The sequence below is a fragment of the Anabrus simplex genome, chromosome 8 (genome assembly GCF_040414725.1).
Source record: "Anabrus simplex isolate iqAnaSimp1 chromosome 8, ASM4041472v1, whole genome shotgun sequence".
Classification (NCBI taxonomy): domain Eukaryota; kingdom Metazoa; phylum Arthropoda; class Insecta; order Orthoptera; family Tettigoniidae; genus Anabrus; species Anabrus simplex.
Window position 1 is genome coordinate 47065630 of NC_090272.1, and position 13571 is coordinate 47079200.

The following is a 13571-nucleotide window of genomic DNA, read 5'->3' on the forward strand; positions in this document are numbered from 1 at the left end:
GCCCTTGTTTGGAGGCATTTCTGATAAGCCTTCTTTTTACGTTTACAGGCTGCTCTCACTTCATCATTCCACCAAGATGTTCGCCTTTTCCCATCTTTACACACAGTTGTTCCTAGGCATTCCCTTGCTGTTTCTACTACAGCATCCCTGTATGCCACCCATTCACTTTCTATATCCTGAACCTGGTTACTGTCTACTGTTCGAAACTTCTCATTAATCATATCCATGTACTTCTGTATAATTTCCTCGTCCTGGAGACTTTCTACCCTTATTCGTTTGCAGACAGATTTCACTTTCTCTACCCTAGGCCTAGAGATACTTAGTTCACTACAGATCAGATAGTGGTCTGTATCATCGAAAAATCCGCGAAAAACTCGTACATTCCTAACAGATTTCCTGAATTCAAAGTCTGTTAGATATAGTCTATAATGGATCTGGTACCCCTAGCCTCCCATGTGTAGCGGTGAATAGCCTTATGCTTGAAGAATATATTCGTAACAGCTAAACCCATACTAGCACAGAAGTCCAGCAAACGCTTCCCATTCCCATTAGCTTCCATATGTTCCCACATTTACCAATCACCCTTTCGTATCCTTCAGTTCTATTCCCAACTCTCGCATTGAAATCGCCCATTAGCACTATTCTATCCTTGGTGTTGACCCTGACCACGATGTCACTCAATGCTTCATAAAACTTGTCAACTTCATCCTCATCTGCACCCTCACATGGTGAATACACGGACACAATTCTTGTCCTAATTCCTCCCACTGACAAATCTACCCACATCATTCGCTCATTTACATGCCTAACAGAAACTATGTTGCGTGCAATGGTATTTCTGATAAAGAGCCCTACCCCAGACTGTGCCCTTCCCTTTCTAACACCCGTCAAGTACACTTTGTAATCTCCTATCTCTTCCTCATTATCTCCCCTTACCCGAATATCACTTACTCCTAGCACATCCAGATGCATTCTCTTTGCTGACTCAGCCAGTTCTACCTTCTTTCTTCCATAAGCCCCATTAATATTGATAGCTCCCCATCGAATTCCATTTTGTTCGCCAAGTTGTTTCCAAGGAGTCCCTCGCCTGCCAAATGGGAGTGGAACTCCATTACTCCCATAGGTCAGAGGCTTGCTTAAAGTGTTCTGAGCTCGGTTAATTCATGAAGCAGGATGCTGCCCTACTTGCACATAGTCCAAGTGGGGATCTCTCCTCTAACGGGATATGTACCACCGGTGAATTGTATAGTCCTAGCCGCCTGAGCACAAGGAGGGCCACGACTCAGAATATGTCCGAGATGCCCACTCCCATTCCATAGCAACTGGTATCCCGACTCTCAGGACCACTTACTAGGCCACTCAGCCGTTGCCCATGGTTCACGAACTAGGACGTGACTACAGTAACCCACAAACATGAACCATAGACTGTGATATTCTGAGTCACGTATTTAACATCGTAAAACAAAGTGAGAATACGAACTATGTATTAAGACTTGTGTCGGTGTAAAATACCTGTCTTAATGAAAATTAAGTTATACAACCCATTATATTGTGCCAATGGAACTTTCCGTGTTTCAACATTTCTCCTTAAAAAGAACATCGGAAATCTTGGCGAAGTGTCATGATATTTACACTGCGTAGAACGTCATTTCCAGCGTGGGATTAAACGTGGTTTCTTCAATAGTGGTACCCAGCGAGGGAATGATCGTGATTTCGACGAGGATAATAACGTGGTGTCTTCATTGAATGGACGTGTCACGCTGTTGGTGATGAGTTCGAGTCTTGGCTGCACGCTGCAGAAAGTCCCAGTCACCAAGCCGCAGGGCAATACTTCATCAATCCTTACAAGCACATTACAGGTGATATTAGTGTTTTTCATATATTTTTTGAGGGAGTAATTCAACTTCGACACTGACTTTTAACAAAGCACTCAGTCATTTATAGTGCTACATTCAACAGAAAAGTGCTTCGTGTGAATTTTACTATTCCTAATAATTCAAGATGACTCCATGTCTTGTATTGAACTGTAGATTTCGCTTTAAAATCTTTTATAAATTGAAGTCATTTCACCTAGACGAACTGTAGGGTTTGCCATAAAGCAAGTGCACTATTTTCTTTTCTTATAAAATCGATTTAGATGAACAGTAGGAGTATACAGCAAGTAATTGAAAACTTTTACTTAACTATCAGATTATTAATGGCTGTGTGTGTGTTAATCTTATGTTTAAAAATCTTAGAAAAACTGTATGTTTGCATTACAAGTGATGGACTTGATTTTTACGCAATTTGGTTAAATGAAGTACTATGTGCAAAGTGTTATTTTGGAATTTAAAGCTATATAAGAGATTCTAGATGAACTGTAGGGTGTTTATGATCTCAAAAAATTGGTATTCCTTTTGGACATTTTTAACATCAAGCGGATCTCTCAGAATATAACAGCGTCGATATTTTATTTTTGCATTTTGAAAAGATTGACTGAAAATGTAATTTTGACAATTCAACTGCAAGGTGATTTACCTAAAAATTTCAATAAATATTGTCAAAAAGAGTTTACCATCTATTATTCGCCCTGCGAAAATATCCTCTGTGCCTGCTCCAATAAGTAACCGCACACTACCTGAGATCCTTCCCATGCTCTGGCCCCATAATCATTTCCCGGTACAATATATATTCTCTCGTAGTTCCGGAATGTTTCTTGGTGAGTCACCTGACCGGAAAACTGATTCTTTCAGCAGATTCCTCATAAAATATCTGTAACAGTATGTATTACAAAGCAGGTAAGACTTAGACTACAGATGTTTGAGATTAATATACCTTTTTTCAAATTATTTAATGTGATTTATATCTGATCCTGGTGTCCAAATTGCATGTTCCAGTTGTATTGGGGATGACGTTGGCAATTTACTTCACATGCCATCCTACCCTAAATTCACACGTACCGAACTCCATAGCTGCAGTCGCTTAAGTGCGGCCAGTATCCAGTATTCGGGAGATAGTAGGTTCGAACCCCACTGTCGGCAGCCTTGAAAATGGTTTTCCGTGGTTTCCCATTTTTACACCAGGCAAATGCTGGGTCTGTACCTTAAGGCCACGGCCGCTTCCTTCCCACTCCTAAGACCTATCTGTGTCGGTGCGACGTAAAGCAACTAGCAAAAAGTCACACGTGATTACTTGGAACATCTTATATTTGCTGCTAGCAAATTGGTACAACCAAGTTATATCATCTGTATTTGATCTTAAGTCTTACTTTCAGAACCTGTATATTACTACTCCCCCTCCTGCTCTAATTTCAGTAAAATTACTTGCTAGATCATTCACAAGTCTCTGTGGTTTGTGTTGTATGAAATACATTTTAGTTGTGTACAGTATGTTATTACTACTAATCTTATAAACTTTCGACGCGACCATGAATCCTTTTTGGCTAGTTGCTTTACGTCGCACCGACACAGGTCTTATGGCGACGATGGGACAGGGAAGGGCTAGGAGTGGGAAGGAAGTGGCCGTGGCCTTAATTAAGGTACAGCCCCAGCATTTGCCTGGTGTGAAAATGGGAAACCACGGAAAACCATTTTCAGGGCTGCCGACAGTGGGGTTCGAACCTACTATCTCCCGAATACTGTATACTGGCCGCACTTAAGCGAATGCAGCTATCGAGCTCGGTACCATGAATCCTTGTTCGAATAAGACTCATATTGAAGTTGATATTTACTGCTATAAAAAGATGTTACGCCGTATTCCTACCTCAATTTTTAACATTGACACGTCCCTTATTTTAAAGTACGATTAAAAATGAACTTACGAGTTTATATTTTATATATTTTCCTTCTGTTGCAGGTAAGTGAACCAGATTTATCAGTTCATAAGTTCGAAAACTCGGTGTGTGTAACCTTACTGATGAGGTGGTTCTTTGTGGTCTTCCTGCAGTTAAGGTAAGACATTGCCCTAATGATACACGCAACAAACAAATTGTACAAAATAATAGACAATCGGCTTTCTTGTTATCAGTTCGTAAAAGAAAAAGCATAAGATACCCACAGGGTACTTTATTGTTGACAGTGATATGAACCAGCAAATAAAGATTTAATGCTCGGCTTATTACGTCGTCCAGCTCTGACAGAAAGCAGTATTCGAATTTACTAATCTTTCCTTATACCTACGTTCGATCCATCTTTTTCAAGTACGTATCTGTTTGCGTTAACTATTAGAAAATCAATCATTTATAAAATTGAGACAAGGAAGGAGGTAGTGCAAAACATACAGCGCACTACACTAGTTGAGGGTTAACTGGATTAATCTTTCTTGTGAATATTGAACACTACTTTGGTTTTATATTTAATGTAATGGAGCATTTACATTGAGGCTCGTACAACCCAGAATAATAAACTGCAGTTTCTCTTCCATACGAAAAAGATATTACGTCTAAAATAACGCAGGCTTTTATATTTCGATGCGACAGTGTGCAGTTTCGTGTACACGACAGAAATTCATTAGACTAATACCTGTCCTCGAATGCTGTGTAATGATGTCCACAGATAACATACTTCCACGTGCTCATATCCTTCCTTGCCCCTGGTGGGCAGTGTCTTGGAATTCGGTGATCATTATACATCAAGGTGATCGCTAATGACATGGTAAGTTTCCTCCCGTCTCTTATGAAGGCTGAACGTTTTGTTTTCATTTTGAGCGTTCTTCTGTCTGTTGAACTTACCTACGCTGAAATCAATTTCTCAATTTTCTTAACATGACACAGATTCACCCTCGCTAGAATAACTTGTTCTGTTTGGGACGCTCGTTAAGGACGAACAATATTCGGGAAAGAAACCTGAAGTTCTTCATTGAGATGAACATCGGATGTGAATCAGACGACATTTAAAATTAAACTTTTCTCATGGTTTGTGCTATGGAAGGAAAAATTACTTTTACGTATTGCTAATTTTTCTTGGAATATATTAAAAGAAGCATTCCTATTGAACACCCATGTTACTCGTTGGTTATCATTAGGGTTCGGAAGTTTATGACCTAAAGAAGTACAAAATATGCAAGCAAATTTGCCGGAAATTCCATATGACCTAAAAAGGGTAAAATATGACTTTACGATTTGTGGGATAGGTAGAAAGTATTAGAGTATTACTAACCTTTGAGTGTCAAAAAAAAAAAAAAAGGCGATAATACAGCAGATACATTTAATCATGCAAACTGAAAGATCTAGGTAGATACTGTAAATGAAAACTTCATACATTCATTCAGTATCATAGCCCTGAGGCGCAGTTCTCGCTCTGTTTTCCTAAAAAGAAATAACAAAAAATGAAGTATTAGCATGCTGTTTGGTATCTCAGCGTATATGTTCGTACGGCATCTTTTTCTCGGAATCATGTCTTCTAAACCTGCTACCTACCTCTTTCGGGAAAAGAAAGAAAATTATATCTACTACAGTATTTTGAAATCCTGTTTGAAAATCGGCGCAGGTAACATGTACCTTGTTAAAAAATAACTCCTCAATTTGAACAAAAATTCTCAAAATATGACCAAAGCAATAAAAATCGCCGTAATATCCATTTATATGCAACATAAAATTGCTTTACAGGGGTCGGGGACCAATCATTCGGTTATTTCTCAGATTTCTGCTAAAATGACCTCGGGAATGAAATTAATTTTCCTTAACATCCGAATCTTATTAATCATTAATTGGATGGCGTGCGTTTTGAACCATCGTTCGTACACAAAAAAGTAAAACATATTTTTCTAAGACAGGTGCACAACGTTCTTTATTAGGTTATACTGAAAAGGAATATTATTTCCAGACACTTCCACAACGTAAAATGTCGATAGTGGTTAGTGTAGGTTATTTTTCTTTACCGGCCCCGTGGTGTAGAGGTAACGTGCCTGTCTCTTACCTGGAGACCCCGGGTTCGATTCTCGGCCAGGTCTGGTATATTTACCTGGATTTGGTCAAGTCAGTCTCGGCGACGGTCGCTTGGTAAACAACGCCCTTCAGGGCTGTTGTCCCATGGGGTTGAACTGTTGCTTTATTATGATTCACGAAGGTCGATCAAATATAAACGGGATTTTTGTTCCTGAGCATCAACAGTTGTAGGTCTGGCCCTGCACTTCTGCTATACTTAGGCGGAGTAACAGGTGCACCCTTCCACTGCGCAACGCATAATTACAAAATCTCTCTCTCGTGAAGGAGTTAGAGCGGCGGAAATTTGCTAGAGATTGACTGCACAGTTCGGTGATCAAATATTGTCACGGGCGCGTGTATTTGCCTGGCATAAAAAGTTCAAGGAAGGACGAGAACGTGTAGAAAATCAACACGATTGCCGTCCTCGGACCAGCATTACAGACAAAAACATTCGTGCGGTTAAGACATGATTGCTTATTTATTTTTTGCATGAGCGACGCGCAATCAATGCAGCTTACTTCTGCAAGCTGTTGAAGAAGGCGAGGGTCGCATATCGCCGCAAAAGACGAGACCAACCAATTCGACAGGTCATCCTCCACGACAATGCGCAGCCCCATACAGCAGCTGTCTCCAAGCTAAAGGAAGTGAACTGGACTACACTTGATCATCCTCCTTACAGCCCGGACTTATCGCCCTGCGATTTCCATTTGTTCGGACCGCTTAAAGAAGCTCTAGGAGGGTAACGATTTGAAGATGACGAGAGTGTGGAAGACTTCGTGCGCAACTGGTTTGTGACACGACCCTGTGCTTTTTACCATGAGGGTATCAAACAGTTGTCCATATGCTGGGACAAATGCATTTCCAAAGCAGGAAACTATGTGAAAAAATAAATTGCAGTTGCCTTGTGTTTTTCAATAAATGAATTTAAATAAAAAATAAAATCCCGTTTATATTTGATCCTCCCTCGTATCATTCTTTCTGGCTATTTCATCATTGGCTGTATGAGGAAATGTTAACGTTTCTCAGAACACGCTCAGACTAGACTTATATGCCTTAAAACCAATCTGCCGTACGAGGAGTGTTCTTTTACATTGTAGAACATACTGTTATCCTTTTTCGTCATCATTCCGAACACGTTAATTAGAAGTATTTTATACCCTTTGGCGTACTTTCAATTAGCTCACAAATCTAAAGTGAATCTCTTTCGAGAAAGTAGCACAATTCAGCCTTCGAAATCTTATCGCCCCGATAACTTTTCTGGGTGTGATCGTGACTGGATAAGATGATCGTGATGTAATAGTAAAGTAGGTTAACATTGAGAGGATGAAGCAGTTCTATATCTAGTACCCACTGCTTTTGTTTTGATAAGACTAAGTAAATATTTCTTTGGCGTACAATATCGGTTTTGTCCTGGTTGTTTACAGTATATACGCTAACAAACATAAATTATAATTTTGCCTAAAATAAATTAATTTTCTACCGTATATAGTGATTTTTGTAGACTTCTATAAGTCTTATGATTCCATAGACAGAGTAGTTATTTTGGAGGAGTTTGGCTTGAACGGGAAAACTTTAAACATCATCAAGGAGACTCTCACGAATACGTCCTGTAAAGTCAGATTCGTGGGCGAACTATCAGAACCTTTTGAGGTCAGAACAGGGGTCCGGCAAGGAGATGGTCTCTCCCTCTGTTGTTCAACTGCGCACTTGAAAAAGTTGTGAGGGAATGGAATGCAAGAACGAGAGGGGGGAATAAGACTTGGAACAAAAAACAAAGGAATCACGATTAAGTGTTTGGCATTTGCTGACGACTTGGCGCTGCTCGCAGAAACGTGGGAGGAAGCAAAAGAACAAATCGGCGAATTACAAGAGCTGGCAGGGAAGATAGGACTTAGGATTTTTTTTTTTCGAAAAGACAATCATGACGAATATACTTTACACTCCTAAGAGAAAGTAAGAGCTCGAAAAATAGGTGGTGAAGAGTTTCAAGTACCTAGGGAATGGATTGAATGGAACAACCGTGAAGGGAAAGCAATGGAAGCGAGAAGGAACAACATGGACCTAGCTTTCCAGAAAACCAAAAACACATTCAGTAAGAGAGCCCTCTCTTGGAACACCAAAATAAGGCATAACACAGTAATTAAGCCGGAAGCGCACTATGCAGCAGAGACACTAGTCATGGGGAGGAAAGGACAAATGGAGAAATTGGAAATCAAGGAGAGAAAAATATTGAAGATCATGGGTTCCAAATTCCAAAATAAATTTTTTTTATTTTTTTTATTTTATAGAAACGAATCCCTCTACGTAATGTCTGAGATACTCTCGGATACCATGAGTAAAAGGATTTCTATGGACACACATTCCGAATGAATCCTGACAGATTAACTAAACGGATTTTTGACTTATTACAAAAAACGCTAAACCCAATTGGTTTAAGGAAGTTGAAAAGAATCTGAGAGATCTTGAGATTACCGAACTCATGTTAAAGAATGGTACGGCCAAAACCGTGACCAAAGATAAAACTAAGAGGTTCCAAGTTAAGAACATCACCAGAAAACCGATTCAGATATCAGAGGAAAGGAGATAAGTTGGAATGAAGAACTATTGGGAGAAGAAAAGACACAAGCATCTAATAAGTGATTGATCTTATGTACCCTAAAGATGGGTGATTCGAAATTAAGAAGAAAATAATTTTCTAATTTCGTCGTGAATGTTGGTATGCCGTGGTTGAATTATCCAGGAAATTCCGGGTCCGTGCTCACTGTAATAATCCTAGAGCAGGTGTAAATGTAGCGCTACTTTTGAGTTTTCTTGATCAGTTGCATTACATTAGCCTCCAGTCGGCCGGGCTGAGTGGCTCAGACGGTTAAGGCGCTGGCCTTCTAACCCCAACTTGGCAGGTTCGATCCTGGCTCAGTCCGGTGGTATTTGAAGGTGCTCAAATACGACAGCCCTGTGTCGGTAGATTTACTGGCACGTAAAAAGAACTCCTGCGGGACTAAATTCCGGCACCTCGGCGTCTCCGAAGACCTTAAAGAGTAGTTAGTGGGACGTAAAGCAAATAACATTATTATTAGCCTCCAGTCGATAAGTCATATGTATATTCCTTTCATGGTCTACTAGTGTAGCTCAGACTTAAAATGCACCCTTAGGATATCCAAACCGATGATGATCATGGCTCTCCGGACTAGGTCTATATTTTTTTTACCTCGTTCTCAGCCGTAATATGCTATGATTAATATCCTGTTTCGTGTCCGGAGACAACCGAATACTAAGCTCTTGCGTTGCCTGTGTCTGGCAGTGTAATTGTTTTAAATTAAAAATAATAATTCCTGTATCTCTTTGGGCCTTCATGACCAATATGTAAATGGCTTTGTTTTTAAATATTAAATTACTTTACATTCAAAATAGTGCATTATAACGTTGATTTCCTAGATTGAAGCATTCGAACGTATTCTAGATTTATGGATTAATTTGTCATGTAAAGTTGCTTCATGTAGCTTCTGTAAATGAATAGTTCGCGGGTAAAAGCTTATAAAATTGTTACAATAATAATAATAATAATAATAATAATAATAATAATAATATTGCAAACAAAATCACAAACTTAAATTGAAAGAATGGTTTTGGCGATAACTGAATACTACTAGGTTCTGTATTCACTGTGTGTGTGTGTAGCCACAGTACGTATGAAACTGTTCCTGTACTGTAAGATTGATCTGAACCTGGACAAGAATAGTTCTCAGAATTTATGGATATTGATAAAAAAATTGTGAATTTTCGCTCACTCTTATGCTTAACACGCTAGTGGAAAGTTAAGATTTACTTACGAGGGAACACATACATGTGTTTCACTCGGATTCGGTTGAAATTCGGTAGGAATATTCGTGGGAGGCAGTAGAATGCTAAGGTGAAAACTACATGTCCCCAACGCAAGTTTAAACGCCAAAATAGAACAAATAGTCGTAAAATTAGAAGTGCTGTGGGAGTATCTGGGTGTGGCGGAGAGGGAGGGAGGAGCGAAGCAGCGGACGTGAGCAGCGTATAGTCGGGCTGCTCGCTCGAGTCGAATGAAGGACCACCGACCCCCACCCCCACCCTTCCGGCCACTCGTCTACTACACCGCACTTCGCACATACCTCGTATCTTCCCGATTAGAAACGTCAAAGCAGATCAAGAGGCGCACATTGATTAGTCGTCCGATGAGACAACGTTCTTACAATGACAGGTAAAATCTGACGTTCTTATAGTCATTTTTGTGAATGGTGACTATATATTTACTTTAACTATGTACAAAAAACCGCCCACTACAGAAGTCATTCAATCCGTGGAATGTAGTAGCGTGCCTTCAGAATTGTTTTGCAGAGTGTGACAAAAAAGACGCCCCATTTTCTGAAGATGAAAGGAATTTGGGATTGGAATTATATCGTAAGTAGATCAATGTATTTATATATAGTTACTTTTACGACAAAAGCGTTCACAGGAATTGCGTTCTTGTCTCCGTTTTACAGGTCTAATTGCCGACAGGGTTTTGGATACCGATATGACAGTGGAACTGGATGGCACATTGGATATGTCAGATGATGACTTTGATTTCGAGGAAGACAATATTGAAACACCGTTATTTGACCTCGTCTCCAAAAATGTTGCTCCTAACCCTGCATCCACAACAACGGCTGAACGGTGCCTAATCCCAATAACTTATAAGAAGGTCGTCGAATATTGGCGAAAAAAAGGTGGGAAACAGAGGAGCTTCGCATCAGTGAAACACAGGTTTTGTAAATTAAAGTTCCGGCAAGAGCTTTACAGATGGGAGCAATAACTGGAAAACGGTGGCACAATGGGAGAAAAAAATAAATTTGTTACGAAGAAGACTTGTCTACTTTCTTTGAACTTTTGATAACGAAACAAAATTGTTCACGCTTCTCATTCCTGGGTAATGAGTTTTAAAAAGAAATTCAAAATTCGATCAAGAAAAATTTGCAAATTCGTATCTAAAAAGTACCAATTCGAACAAGAAGTTACTAATTGTAACGCGACACGGTTTGTTGAAGTGTCACAATTAATAGAAAGTCACGGCCCAGAGTGCGTGTTTAATACTGATCAGTCTAGTTTTCATGAAGAGTTCCATTCTGGCAGGACCCATAATGAACGAGGAGAAAAAGTATTAGCGAAAGCACAATCTATGAAGTCACTAACTCATAGCTACACGATACAGCCAATAATTTCGGCAGATGGACAACTCCTGCCGAAGTTGCTAGTGGTGTTGAAGGAAAAAAATGGCAAATTTGGTCCTAATATAGGGGAAAAAAAACTATTTACCGCACCAAATGTGTACACTTTGCCTTCAAAGTCTGGAAAACTGACCAAGGAACTTGTACAGAAATGGTTACGGGATGTTTATTGTGAGCTAGTACCAGAGTACAGTGTTTTAGTTCTCAATTCCTGGACCGGACAGAAAGAAGAAAATATTTTAAATGCTAAAATTGGGAGTAAGAAAATCATTAATGTTCAAACAATTCCGAAAGGAGCCACTAGACTTATCCAGCCGTTAGATGTTTTGGGCTTCCGCATTTGGAAGCAATGTATATGTATTTTGTACGATTTAATTTGGTAAACTCGTTAGACATCAAGGTACATTTAAGGAACACCATTTTAAAAGTGCAATCTTTGACGCACAACCAGTTCTCCTCTCTGCGTTTTCGTAGAATGTGGCAGTACAGTTGGTACAAATGCGACTATGTTAACAAGAAACCTTCAGTTTGTTAATCCAGTCGATATTTGTTTCAAAGAAGAGCCTTCCTATAATCAATGTAATACTTGTGAAAGCGACAGCGCTGTAAGATGTGCATGGTGCACACAGTATCTGTGCCTTGTACACTTTTTTTGTAAACAATCACTATTGCACTAATTACGAGTAACAAGAACTCGGGCGTGAATTCTTCAAACCTTAATGGCATCGTTGTTCAAACACCGTCCTTTGTACACTTGTTTCATGTGCTGTTATATTTACGTTTTGCACATCTAATCGGGAAGTTAAGGGGAACGCGCTAACTATACGCCGCCTGGCTGCTGGCGCAGCTCGACACAGCCCGGTTGGCTCACGTCCGCTGCTTCGCTCCTCCCTACCTCTCCGCCAAACCCCGACACTCCCGCGGCACTTCTAATTTTACGACTACCGTATTTATTTGTTCTATTTTGGCGTTTAAACTTGCGCTGGGGACATGCAGTTGTCATCTTAGCATTCTACTGCCCCCCACGAATATTCCTACCAAATTTCAACCGAATCAGAGTGAAACACATGTGTTCCCTCGTTAGAATTCATATACTTGTGGTATATGGCCGAGTTATATCCTTTAGAAAAACTAGAAAATATGTAGACGTTGCATCATTTCATCTTCCTTTTCCATTACCCTTTAAAATGGAAGACGTGCAAGCTTTCAATTGCAAAAATAAATGGTGTATTCCCCTCGAGAATTCTTATTCTCCATCCTTTGCGTGCATACCCATGGATTTTCGAATACAGACACAGTGTATACCCAACAGTCTCGCAGAAAGGACTCTAGTAATAATTGCCTTCATGTCAACAAATACATTTCCTTTCAGATTTGTTGCAATTACGATCATGTAAGATGCCTCAGTGTTGTACCCTCACAGTTGTATTCCGACTCGATATATTTTGGAAGATTTATAATAGAACAGGTTAGCTCACTACAGTACCTTGTGGCACGACAAGTTGGCTGCTTTCTTCGGGAGACAGATGGGTTCGAATCTCCCGTCGCCCATCCTCGAAATAGTTTTCCCTTCATCTCCAGGTCCCGGAATGGTATATTGCTCAAGGACACGGTCGCCTCCGTCCCATTTTACAACTGCACTCATAAACAACCCCATTTGGTGTACCGGCAAAAGCAGCTACAGAACTGGCGAACACTTACACTCAAGGCACTGATATCCATACATGGCCATGCGCTGGAAACAGGAAAATCTCGCTAAAAAAAAAAACACTGACGCATGGAGGTCGTACAGCCAGGTACGAGCTCTGTCAAGCCTGCTACTGCTCACATATCCAACGGTAAGTCCGAAAAGAGTCCTTAACAGAAATTGAACGATATTGCAAATGAAAGTAGAAATGCCACATTAGAAGTTAGTCAAAGCAATAGCATGCATAAAAATCGCGTAGCTAAATATAATCATGTTCATGAATTATTAGTCCGAAACAGCAGTTTTTCTGGGGGCGGAGGAGTAAGTAGTCAGTTTTCTGACAAACTGGAATAGCTAAAGGAAGACAGTGTACTTGGTGATTGAGATGAGATTGTACCGTACGCAGCAATAGTGTTATTTAATCGCATTGGTATGGCAAATGTTCATAATGTGTGTAGTCACGTGCCACATATTTTTCAAAATGTTTCTGAATATTATTGAACATATTAATGAACAAAGGTTGCTGCAAGGACAAAAGAAAAGGGTTACGTTTTCTCATAATTCGGGAATATTTGTTAGTGGGTCATCTTTCTTGAAAATTTTTTTCAGCATATCTGGTATGTAGCCTAGGCATTTGGTATAGTCATATCCGAGTAACAGGAAGGGGGAGGTGTTACGGGAATGTCGTTGCTGAATAAATCTTGATCCTTATACATCTTCATATTATACGTAATCGACACTAGGCCGC

At 39.9% G+C, this 13571-nt stretch overlaps 1 protein-coding gene across 5 annotated transcripts in view; it reads left to right on the top strand.

The window, feature by feature from the left end:
* The window catches only part of LOC136878734 (PRL-1 phosphatase), a 364304-nt gene that overhangs the window by 129659 nt on the left and 221074 nt on the right, over positions 1–13571 (top strand). Inside the window, exon 1 of one of the 5 annotated variants that reach the window (XM_067152189.2) lies at positions 3907–3929. The exons of the other annotated variants lie outside the window; for them this stretch is intronic. The gene's annotated coding sequence lies outside the window, so the exon portion shown is untranslated. Of the gene's footprint in view, positions 1–3906; positions 3930–13571 lie in introns of those variants that run through there. 5 annotated transcript variants of the gene reach the window in all.